The sequence below is a fragment of the Sylvia atricapilla genome, chromosome 13 (genome assembly GCF_009819655.1).
Source record: "Sylvia atricapilla isolate bSylAtr1 chromosome 13, bSylAtr1.pri, whole genome shotgun sequence".
Classification (NCBI taxonomy): domain Eukaryota; kingdom Metazoa; phylum Chordata; class Aves; order Passeriformes; family Sylviidae; genus Sylvia; species Sylvia atricapilla.
Window position 1 is genome coordinate 3,253,364 of NC_089152.1, and position 12,581 is coordinate 3,265,944.

Below are 12,581 nucleotides of genomic sequence, written 5' to 3' on the forward strand. Positions count from 1 at the left end.
CACTGATACGATAAAGCTGACTGGGAAATGTAGAATGGTGTGATAATTTTGGATAAGTCCTTGTAATTGTCAGGGATTACTACAACTATAAAAGCTTTTATAAAGAATTTAGACATCTCAGAACAGTGTGTAGAAAGAAGAAAGAAATGCATGAGTCCATAACCTGATTTTTAAAATACAATTGGACAGCAAGTGGAATTGCTGTATATAATTCTTACAAGCTTGAGGCTGATTGTGTCCCCACCTGCTTATTAGAAGTGGTCATTGCCACATGTTTCCCTTCTCAGAAAGCCACTGTTTTAATTCTCAGAATGTTTTAGTTGTAAAAGTGGGCAAATACAGTTTGTAAATGGCAACTAGATACCTTAATGTGTTGATCCTTTACCCTTTATAACCTGAGATGGAGTTAAATTGATGAGTCGAGATTTTTTTTTTTACTGCACATAGTGAGCTGGGAAGGTGGATTGGAGTTCTTTGGCTGCATTGAGAAAACCAACCACAAAAAAAAGCACCTTCCTAAAGAATTTGGTTTTTGATCAATTGGTGAGTATAGAGAGTGGTTTGGTGTTGGTTGGGTTTTCTCAATGATATAAAGTTTTTAGGCACAGCTGTTATTTCATGTGCTAGAGCAAATTAATTCAGCTGCTGAACCTGTTACCAATGTTAAGTTATAACTTGGGAATTAGGGCCGTGATTACCAGGAGATCAATGTGCCTTACCTTTGGGTACTGATAGCTGTCAACTTTTCTTATATTATTTCAAAGCAAGACCCTGAACAAATCAGGGGACCTGTATGAAGACAGTTTTCTATATGAAATGTTCACAGTTTGCCATTAATGCAGTTATTTGCTTCAACATCAATAGAATAAGTTAAGCTTTAATGAGGTAAGCAGTTAGCATTAGAAGTTGCTTACAGGATGTGCTTTTTAAAAAGAACATTTTTTTAAACTTTTTAACTGAATATTTGTAGAGCTTGATTGCAGCAACAGCTGAATCCAGGTGGTTCCACGGTTGTGGTTCTTCAAACTGGATTTTCTCCAATATTTTTATGGCTGCTTTCCATTATACTTTTAAGACTCGTAGTACAAGTTTTAATCCTGTAATACAAGAATAAAACCCAGCCTTGGGAACCTCTATACTTGCAGTACCCTTGTAAACCTGGGAATAGGGAGCATTGCTTGTTCCCTGGTTTATCACTGCAGGATAAGCTTTGTTTGTACTTCTTCCAGAGTCAGTCTGGGATGGTTTCTGAAGTCAGTATCAGGGATTTATCACAGTGTCAGTAGGAGTGAAAATATTGTGGTCATATCAATGGTACTTCTGTGTATTTCCATTAGAGTTATCCTGATGAGTTTGTAAATTCTTGCTGTATTTTGTTCAGCCCTTCTGGGCCGCTGGGTTCACTGTGAAACCTTGTTAGAAGCCAGAATGAATGACAGGCAGTCTTTGACTGGCCCTACCTCCACAGCAGGCATGAACCTGGACTCAGTTGAGAAACATCTCAGGGATTTAAGGTTTTCTATGTCATTATCTTCTTAAATGTTGTGTAAATGAGTTTATTGCTGATAACTGACAGACATGCTCTTTAATGGACCAGCTGGCTTGGTGCTGGCTTACATCATGAATGGAGGGAATAAAATATATTTCATAGTAAAAATCTTCCATGGAGAATTACAATATCCTTAGTTATTTCTGGTTCCTACTTTCCTTGTACTGCAAAACATGAGTTTTGCCAGTCACCACTGTCCTCCTTGGGGGGAGATTTGAGAAAAAAAAAAAAAAGTGAATTGTTGGAAAAACAGCCCACACAATGTCAAAAGTGAGCGCTGCTGAATGTTGACTTCCCTAAAGTTTGTAGGGAAGGTTTGCAGGTCCATATTCTGAAATGGTCAGGAATTGTAGCTGCTAATTGGAATTGTCCAAGTATCTACCCCATCTCATCCTAGTTCTTGAGAGTTAAAAATTAGTATTTTCTGTGGAACTTTGAAGTGGAGGAAGTAATAGCCATGTATTAGTACAAGGACAATAATTTGTAGTCTATTTTGCAAAGGAATTTAAATTGATTAAGTAAAAAAGGCAAATTACAAAATCCTCTGTCCTTATGTCTTTCCTTTCTGGAAAAGAAAAAGCTGTATCTTCAAAAAGCTTTCTGGAAAAGAAAAAGCTGTATCTTCAAGTATCACCTTCTGGGGTTGGTCAGATCTTGGAGTAACTTTGTCACTACAGACGCAGTCACTACATGGCTCTTTCATGCAGGGATTTAACTGAAACAGAAATTAATGGTATCTGGACATTTATCTCTAGTACTTGGCTTCCTTGATAATATTTATATTCTTCAAGAAATTCATGCCTTTCTGCTGACACCATTACAGCTACTGTGTAAGTTAGGCAAGGACCCATTAAGCAGCAAATAGCAAACTCAAATAATTTTTTAAAAAAATTCTTTATCTCCTCAAGGGAGAATCCAGTACTTGGTCATCTTCAACAGAGCACTGGTCCCTCTAATTCTCCTCAGCTAAAATTACTGACCAGCAGGATGCCATGTTTTCTGTAATTGTCACTTAGGAGCTGATGCAGAAGTGAGAATTGTTGCATGTGAAGCATCAAAGGCATTGTCTTTCAGTTGTCACCAAGCAAATGCTCATATTTCATGTTTTCTGTGGATGGATAAAGATTGATGCTCCAAGCATCTCCCAGTAATCTACTCAAGCAATGTTTGCAGCATTGTCTTACGTGCAAGTGTTACAATTTGGTGAGGTTTATTTTCTTACTGTTGTCAAACCAGTGCTTCCAGCTCTAAGGATCAACAAGGCATCTTTTTCTTTCTTTTTTTTTAATCCTGTGTTATTCCTGTGTTGTTGGAAATGGATTAAGAAACTCTCTGATTTGATTGGATTAGTTGTTAAATCTTATTGTTGCAGCCAGAAGATTGTGTGCATTAATCTCCTGCATTTTCAGATAGTGGGCACACAGGAGTGTTGTTTTGGTGAATTGGCAGTGCTGTAGATGGACAGGAAAACGTGAACTTTGCCTTTGCAAATATATTAGAACAAACTTGGTGGAAATTCCTTATATAGATAAGCAGTTATATTTGACTTTTCTGGTGTTTCTGGTTAACAGACAGGGATTTTAGCAAGTATGGACAAGTTGTTGCTAAATCAAGGGAAAGGAAAAAAAAAAAAAGCCTTCTCACCAAAGATAATTTAAAGATAAAACAAGTAGGATTTTGCATAAAGAGTGTGTGTCACAACCAAAGTGAGCAGATGAACTCTTAAGCAAATCACATCTCTGTGCCCCTGGATAGGAGAGGATTCTTAATTCCTGTCCAGGAGGCTTACTGATACACAGTGTATTCAGTATTGAAATGGAATACAGCCAAGGGTTTGTAAGAGCATAATTGTGGTCTTCCTGGCCCTTGGTTAGTGAGAGTGTGAGAGAAATTAGGTGGAAGGCAGTCCCCAGGTAATGACTTTTCCTGGAGCCTCTTCTCCTAAGGCAGAGTGGATCAGCAGCAGAGTGTGTTCCTTCCCTCTGCTGACTTTATCCTTCCAGTATTGCTTCTGATATCCTCTCTTCACCCACTGCATCCAAGTCATCTCCCTCCTTATTATTTAAAGCCCAGATTCTCCAAGTAATGGATTTTCTTTCTGGCTAAAATTCATGGGAATCAATCATCTGAAACAATAATTTCAAGAGGTTTAAGTGATTTGAAGATTTCAACCTGTGTGTTCAAATTTTCCTGTTTTGGCCCTGCAGTGGCATTCATGGATGATAAATATTTATTGCCTTAATGGTTGCTGCATTCAAAATCAGGTATCTAGTCTTTATTTATGATAGATGGCATAACTAATTAATTAGTAACAAGCCTCTCCTTAGTGATCATCTCCCTGTAAGGATCTGGATTATGAATCAGGTCATCCTAGGAAGAAACATCTTGAGGAAAAAGCTTTTTGAGAGATTTTTTTGAGACTTTTTCATTCCTTTTATGTAAGGGAAGGCTGGCATATTAGGAGAAATTGTGAATTCCTGTGAGAAGGAGGATCTTAGCTTTTAAACTACAGGTTGCAGGGTTTTGAGTGATATTGTGACGCGTGACTTGGAATGATTCATTTTCAGGCTTTTGTTGATTCTTGAGGAGCAGAAAGTCCAGGAATGTCAAGGTTTTTTCTTTTAATCTTGAAGGAATTCCTGATGGCAAGGAGATGGTGGTGAAGAGAGAATTCAGAGTGCAAATGATTATTAGATCAAATTGATTCCTACTTTTCCTCCATGTATACATATGACTGAGATTTGATTAACACTCTGCCATTGAGGTAATCAATGAGAAGAAACAATTAGGTGCTAACAGACAGTATATTTAGAACATTTATTTTTGGCTCCTCAGATTAATTCCAGGATTTTTTTTTTTTTTTTTTAATATGAAGGGAAACAAAAGAAACCCTTAGGGGGTTTTGGGATGGTTTTGGTGTTTTGGGGTTTTTCTTCTCCCTCTGCAGGTGCCACCACACACAACAGCTCTGATTCTAGAAGTTTAAGATTTAATACAGTCACAAAGGAGGGGGTTTTTTCTAGTGAGAAAGTTTACTAATACTATAAACTCTCTTGTGTAACTGCATGGAACCTCAGCTGAAAGCTCACACCCACTCTGTGGATTCACTGTAATTTATTATATGACTTCAACTGGCTGGAAAAGAAAGAGGGACATTTTGTGACATTTGCTGAAAGAAGTGAATTTTTCTTACTCTGTTACAATACCATTTTTACTGAGAACATATACATAATTCCTGGTGATACGTAAAATAATCGAGTCAAATACACGTCTCCATTATCTAGTTATATTTAGTTATATTATTATATTTAGTTATATTTAATTGTCCAGTGAATGAGTAGATATTACACTGCAAGTAAGGAATAGCAGCACTTAAACTTTTAAATTTTTATTTTCTCAGCGGGGCTTGCAGACTAAAGTGTTTTTTGGTTTGATTTTTTTTTTTTTTTTTTTCAGCATTCAAATTTAAGACTCCTGAAGGATAAGCACTATGGAGGTGCAGAGATAATTGTAAGGTCAGTGGGCACTTTAATCAAGGGGGTATGATTAGCTTGTTATTTACCATAGAATATCTTTAATCTTATAATAGTATCCTATGTAGGTGGTGCCAGCCTAACAAATGCAGATCCAAGAGGATGTAAAAACGTGTTTTTTTTTTTTTTTTTTTTTTTTTTTTTTGTAGCAGCCCCATGTTTGCCCCAGTCACACAAACTTCTTTTTTTCTTTGCCATTTACTGTAACAGTGGAGAAATTGTGGGTTAAGGCATAAGAAAGATGTTGCTGCCAGTTACCTCTTCCATTCCTGGCCCAGGACTGGCCAGATGATGTATGAATCAGCTTGCTCTAGGCTTTCCTAATTGGCACAGAGCTCCTAAATCTTCTGTTTGGTTCACAGCAGTGGCTTGTTCAGATGTGGGAAAGTTTGGAGATCATTTAAAGCAGCAGCCAAGCCATAATCTTTTCTGAAATACCCTTTCATGTTTAATGTTTCTCTGGTGCATCAGGTGATTGAATTCTGCTCCCAGTTTTATGGAAGGGCCAAAGGCTTGCAATAGCTGCAAGATAGAATACCTTAAAATAAAGAAATGCTGTATGAAGAAACCCATGTTTTTCTCATGAGGAGAAATAAATGAAGAGGTTCCAAATATTGTCTGAGTCACATTTTCTTTCGTGGCAGCCTTATAGATTCAGATGAAGTTCCAATATGCTCAAAAGGAGTTGTGGGAAGGAAGGCTTGCAGGAGGGAATTTCTCCAGTGTTATTTCCACACACGTACCTTCTGTGGCTTAAGAAGTCTTGCAGCCCCAAAGTACTGATGGCTGGGGGCCTCACCAGTTACTATTTTGTGTTTTTCCATTCTTGTGCTCTTCCATAGCCATCTGCTCCTGGCTTCCTTCTGACAGAGTGCTGGCTGAGATGGAGCTTTGGCTCAACTCTGACAAGTCTGGTCCCATTTCCTGGGTTGCTGTTTGCTGACTGCAGGCAGGAAGAAAAGGCTGATAAAAGGTTCTCTGCTCCTGGTGCTTCTGTGAGGTTCTCTTCTGCCTTTGCAACAACATTAATGTGTCCACCAGAATGCAGAGTAATGCCAACACTTCTGAAGGCTGTTATTTGGAACTGGTGAGAGATGCTGAGGAATGACTTTCAGCGTGATTCCTTAGTCATGGAATTAGAAAAGAAATTAAACAATCAGATAGTTTAATAAAACTGACATGTTTCTATGGTATCTCTAACCAAACACATGCTCAGTGTGTGCTTTCTCCTGCTTTAGGAATTTCAGAAATTCCATTTAAGGTCTTCTGAGGACCTGGAACACTTGTTGTAAAAACATTCAGTGGATTGAGGCTGGAGGTACTGCTGAGAGTGGTCAATTGGAGTAGAAAATTTTCTCCAACTTCATTCAAAACCCCACACTTGATCTAAAACCAGTCAGAGAGAAGTGATGTTTTTGGTGCTCCCTTTTCTGCACCCTCAGCAGGCTCAGCATCCTCCCGTGTGTGTGTGTGTGTGTGTGTGGAGCAATATACGGTGAGACAAATTCTCATAATGCAACAGAAGCCACGTGACTTGGAGCATTTCTTCATTTGCTGTGTTGAAACCAGCAGGGAAGGCGCTGGGATTGCTGCTGCCGAGTTTCACGGAGTGATGTGGATGACATCAGGATTGCCTTCAGTCAGAAATCTTGAAGTGCAGCTTTGCTGGGTGGGTCTCAGAAGAATTTGAAAGGGTTCTGGAGATAGGGCGTGTTTACCTCGGTCAGAGTAGTGAGTGTGATGCCTCTTCCCTGCTAATGTGCTTCTGGTCTCTGACTGCAACATCAGGAAGGTAAGAGTTCATTTTCTGCCCTTTCTTCCTGCCCTGGTATCTTTTGTTGGTGTTTTCTCCCTCTCCTTATATCAGCCTGTCTTCTGAATTGTCAGCATGTGCTGGTCTCTAATGCTGTTTTATAAGGGAAGAGTAGAGTAACTCTTATGGGTAGTCTTCAGATAAAGAATGGAATGACATTAATGAGATTTTATACTTTGCCATTAAGAATTCCAGGTTATGTGAACTGCTTTCTATTAAAGTAAAAAGGAAAAAAGACAATGCAGGTTACAGTAGTAGCTTTGCCTTTCTACTTCTTGTGCCATTATCCTGTTAAGTTCTTGTAAGAGCACTTCTTTCTGAACTGGAAGGGAGGAAAATGTCTTAACAGGAATAAATGTTAACTAATGATACAGACAAGATTATATAAGAGAAGAAAACCTTTAGAAGTAGCTTTTTTGAGCTACTCAAAAGTTTTTTTAATGTAAAATGCTGGGACAAAAAAGAAAGTCCTTTAAGTAATTCAGTTTAGCAGAGATTTGGTAGTTTTTAATAAGACTTTTGAAGTTCTGAAGAAGCTATAAATAACCCACCTAAACAAGCTGCCGGAAAGGATTATTTCATAATAACACCACAACATTCAGATGGAAGAACCCAAATCATGTTGTTGCAATGTATCTCTATTTTTTCACTACCTTCCCCACTCAGCCCTTCAGCTGGGTGCTACTACTGGAGAAGAGGCTGTGCTTTAGCTGAAAATTTCCCTTGCATTTGTTAGGACTTGAAAAGGATGTCAGAGTAGCTGAAATAATGAAAGACCAGTTCCGTTCTGGCTCCTCCTGCAGTTGTCTTTGTGGGTGGGGAATGTCTGGGCAGGTTGAACTGCACAGGAGGGATAACCAGGAGGCAGCTGGGAATGGGGATGCACAGCACACTTGGCTCAGCTGCTGGCTCAGGCTGCTGTGGAGATCATCAATAGATGGCCAAGTGTGAGCCCCTGGTGCACACCATGGCTGAAGATTCTGTTTCAGGAAGCTGCAGAGTTCTCCAGAGTGCAAATGCACCAAACCTGTCCCTCTCCTGCCTTCCAAGGGCTAATTTAAAACCTTGAGTCATTCACTGAAGGTGGAAAAGCCAAGAGCTTCTCCACCCTCAGGTCTCCTCTCTGGTTCTCACTATTCTGCTGCCTCCACACGTTCTGTGGTACCTCTGTGCTCCCACTGCTTGTCCTGGCCTTTCTGTACCCTGTGCTGCCCAATTCTTCTCTGCTCTTAACTGTCACCTGAAATAAGTGACACAACTCTGGTAAAATCTTTATTATGTAGCTTAGCCTTTAAAGTTAGACTTCAGGTTTGTGTTTCAAACAAAGTTTTGGTAAGCTGCAAAAAATAATTCTTTTTGCATCTTTCCCCCATGGTAAAAATTTGAAGAAAAGTCTCATAACTTAAAAGATTTTTCTTTACATTCTGATAAGTGTAACTAAGTTCTCAAAGCAACAAGTGTTGCTCCTTTAGGTTTGTTCAAACCTTTTGTGAATTAATCGTCTATTAAGCACATCCTTAAGCTTGGATAGGGTTAAGTTTTTTCCCAACAACTACTTTTTATCTCAAAATTATTGCAGTTACTTGAGTTATTTCATAGCTCTTTATTCTACTCTGTTCACGTTATGGGTTTTTAAAGCTTAAAAGTGGACGTAGTTTGCACTGTAACTGTTCAGTAAAAGAAAGAACTATATTTCACTTTCCTCAGCAGCCTGCCATCACCTAAAACCATTTTAGCTGCTCAAAAATTATTTACCTTTAAGGAGAGAGAGAGCATGGTGACTTTCACTCAGAAAATGAATTATTTCAAAGAAATCTGGTTGACTTTTGTGTGGTTTTTTTTCTCCTCACAGAGGACAGGGGGAAAATAAAAACTCACTTGCCACCTTAATTGAGATTTATTCAAAGTGCTATTTTTGCTTGCTCAATGTAGTACCCAAGTTACAAGGTAATGTGAAAGAACCGTAAAAGAAGTAAAATGCTGTAATTGCCCTGTAACGAGGCACTTAAAACATTTACAGTTGAAATTTGTACGAGCCAGGGAGTAAATGTAAAGGTCTCACAGCAATCTTAACTCAGCTGTTTGAATTTTGGGATTTCCTTGTGAGAAGCTCTTGAGTCTAGCAGCTGCTTTATTCCGTGCTGCCGCTGCTGCTGTGTGTGGGCTGGGAGAGGTGTCAGCCAGCCCTGCCTCAGGTTGTGCAGAATTCATCTGGGATCGTGTTCTCCCACTTGCACAAACAAGATAAAACAGGATGCAAGAGAGGTGGCAGCATCAATCCAGCATCCTTCCTTCAGTCCCTTCCTCCACAAAGCACAGTTCAATGTGCAGGACCCAGCTCTGTCCGGCTGTTTTATGGTGTAGATGCAGTTGAGATTCTTCACACAATGTCAAAAAAAAAAAATAAATCTATTCATTGTAGAACACAAATCTGTAGCTGGAACTTGTGTGTTAACTCCTGGAAATATTGCTGAGTCTTGAGCAAAACCAAAGGCTGTGATATGGTGGATCTGATCTTTAGTTGCTCTTTTAAACCACTTCTATTTCATGTTGAGGATGAACAGCCTGGAACAGCTTTGCTATCTGTTTTGATATCTAAGGCTTGATTTTTCCCAACAGTCACTGCACCAGCTTTACCAGTTCTGCCAAATTATGAGGGGAATAGGAGAATTATGTTCTTTTTGCTTTTTTTGCTGATTTCAGTCTTTCCCTGTTACACCTCTGGAGCCTCACTGAGGAGACTAAGGGGATGCTTACGAGAATTAAGGTTACATTCACTTGCATGTTTGTGTTGTTGATCCGTTGGGTTTTGTAATTTCTTCAGTAAATAAGGATAGGAAATCCTCCTAATGCATCCTGCAAACCTGGATATTGCCTTCTCTTAGTCCTCGCTTTGGAAATGCAGTTTTTGCAAGTGAGAGCTTTTGTGCAGAGAATACAATCACAGCTTTGGCTCAGTTTTTTTTTATTAATTCCTCAGACTGCAGCAGCTAGAAATTCCACTTCAAAGTAGCTCCTGAATTTGTTTTGCAAAATGCAGCCGCATATCTTTTGTCAAATGAAAATTTGCCCTTTTTTTTTCTTTGCTTAATAACATTAAAAATGAGGGGGTTTTTTTAATTGAATATATCCAGGATCCAAGAAACAGAGCTTTGAAAGAAACTTCATATTGGTACTTCCCAACTGTGTGGGCTTTCCTTTAATTATAAAGGATGCAGTTCCTGAAGTAATCATTCCTGATTTTCCTGTTTTGCACTAGCCCATTAAAACTAGATTAAGCTACAGAGGTGATCCTTCCATAGCAGGGAGGTGATTTGATTTCTTTACTGGAAGTATTTAATCCCTGAGATGCAGAAGAACTTCAGTTTTAAAAAGTATATTTATTTTTGACTGACTTTTGGCCCCTTCCAGAGCAAAGATCCCAGTTTTTTCAGTATAAATGCTCCTGGCAGTGCTGGTCCATGGACAGGGATCTGGGAAGAGGCAGAGGTTTTTCACCCTAGGCTGGGCAGAATGAGTCACTCACTGTTGGATTTCTCACTCCTGTTTGCTTGGTGCTACCACAGGCTGTGAGGAGAAGCTCTGAGCTCAGCACTCAGCAACAGGAGGTTTAGGCTGGGAAGGATTTGAGGTTTTTAGTTAAAGCTGGTCCTAAATCAGGCCAAGCTTGACCTTTTCATCCACTGCCCCTTCTCTGAAAGCAACGTTTGCAGGGGAGGAAAACAACTTGTGACGGTGCAAATGAAAAACCACCCACTTCTGAAATCCAGTGTCTTCAGGCTGATCCCAGCTCTGGGGCTGGTGGCCATGGCTGCCCCCCTTGCTCCTGCTCAGCTCAGTGTTTGTGAGGAATTCCTCACCTCCGAGGTGCTCCAGGAACCTTGTGATGAGAGCTGAAGGGAGGCAGGAATGAAGCCCAACTATTTCACTGGTGCTGTTATGAAGATGGAAATCTTCAAGATTTCCCAGGGAATGGCCTGATTTGCTGTAGTGAAAACATCCAGTTTAAGGGTAATGAAACTTAAGAATAGGCTACAGACAGATTTGGAATCTCATCATTGGTTTTGTCAGAGTCACTCGGGCAGTGTTCATCAGGGATGGTCTAACCCCCTTGGGCCAGCCAGTCCTGTACAAATACAGGGATTAGAGAAGGAAGAGTTTCAGAGAACCCACCTTTTGATAAATCTGTTTAGTGCTTGTGAGGAAAGAGTTGCCCTGAAATATGTCAACTCTGGATCAGACCTCAAATCCCAGAGTTCCCTTATATTTTAAGATTAAGCATGTACTTATGAGCTTAGTTTAACAGTGCTATATTAACTAGTTTAAGAGGTAATCGTATGGTGAGGTATCCATGTGTGGAAGAAAACCATCAATTAGTGAGATCCCAGGAATCCAATAAGAAATTATGCACTACTGGGCTTTTCTAAGGTTTAAAAGTTTTGGGTGCATGTTCAGTCCCAGCCCATCTCATCACAAGGCAGCTGTGAGTGCTCCTTCCACTGTGCTGTAACAGACTGGCCTGGTTTTATTACAGATTGTGATAGCTTGCAGTGCACAGTCTAGTTAAAAAATATAGATATATTAGGAAGCAGAACTGTGTAACAAGGCTCTCCCCTGGTCTTCTATTGTCTGCAAGCCTTTCTGTCTGACCCAAAACGTCATGTTTCAAAGCCCTGCTTCATTAGGATGGCGCCTGCAAGCTGCTGTTTAGGGTCTGTTAGTAGCCCCAGTATAAATCCCCACTTCCAGGAGTTTACAATTCTGCAGTAAAACATTGCTCTAGGCTGAAACTTGGCATATAAAGTCTCAGTGCGGGAACAATTGTGATTTTCTCCCTCCTTCATTTTTGCATTTGCTTATACACACATGATTCATTCAGGAGGCTTTTACTGTCCCCTTCCTGCATTTAAAAAGATTAAATGGCTGGGTTATTAATAGTTCAATTCTGACTACTGTGCTTGGCCAGTAAATGGGTCTGCAGTGCTCTGTTTGATGGGTACAGGTCACTGTTTCACAAAACCTGCTCCAAGCTTAGTGGAAACAGCCCAGTGTGGACCAGCAGTGGTGGTTTGGCTGTTAATTAACGTGGGTTCCAGCGTTAATTAACGCTGTGCCCAGGTCTGGGATGCTCTGGGCATGATATCCTCAGCCAGCTGCAGGCACAAGTGAAATCTTATGTTCCCTGCTCAGATAAGAAAGAACAGAAAAAGCCTGAAGTGCTTCCTGGCCTTGGCATGGTTTGATCTTGTCTCATGATCCTGTACAGAGATATCACTGGGAGATCTTCTGATGAGACAAAGATTTGGTTGAAATCATCCTCCCAGCTCAACTGTTCCCTCGTCAAGATTACATTTCAATGAAATCAGTTATTTCCTCATGTTTTTCCTGGTTTACAGAAAAATTTTAGCATGGAAAAAGTAATTCAAATTTACTATTCCTAGAAATCATGGAAAAATTATGTGTTTCACCCTTATGGAAAATGTTATGGTAATTTCTATTTTTCTTCAGTGTTAGGATGTTTTATAGGATATATAACATGTTTGTACTGTAAAGTCATTACAAATAAATGAGAGAGAACAGCAGTTTTTAAATATATAATGTATACCGCCAAAGTTAAAAAGGAGGCTTTTACAAAACTGAAATACTTTAGTCAAAGTGAATTATTTTTTTTCTTCCAGAACTGATC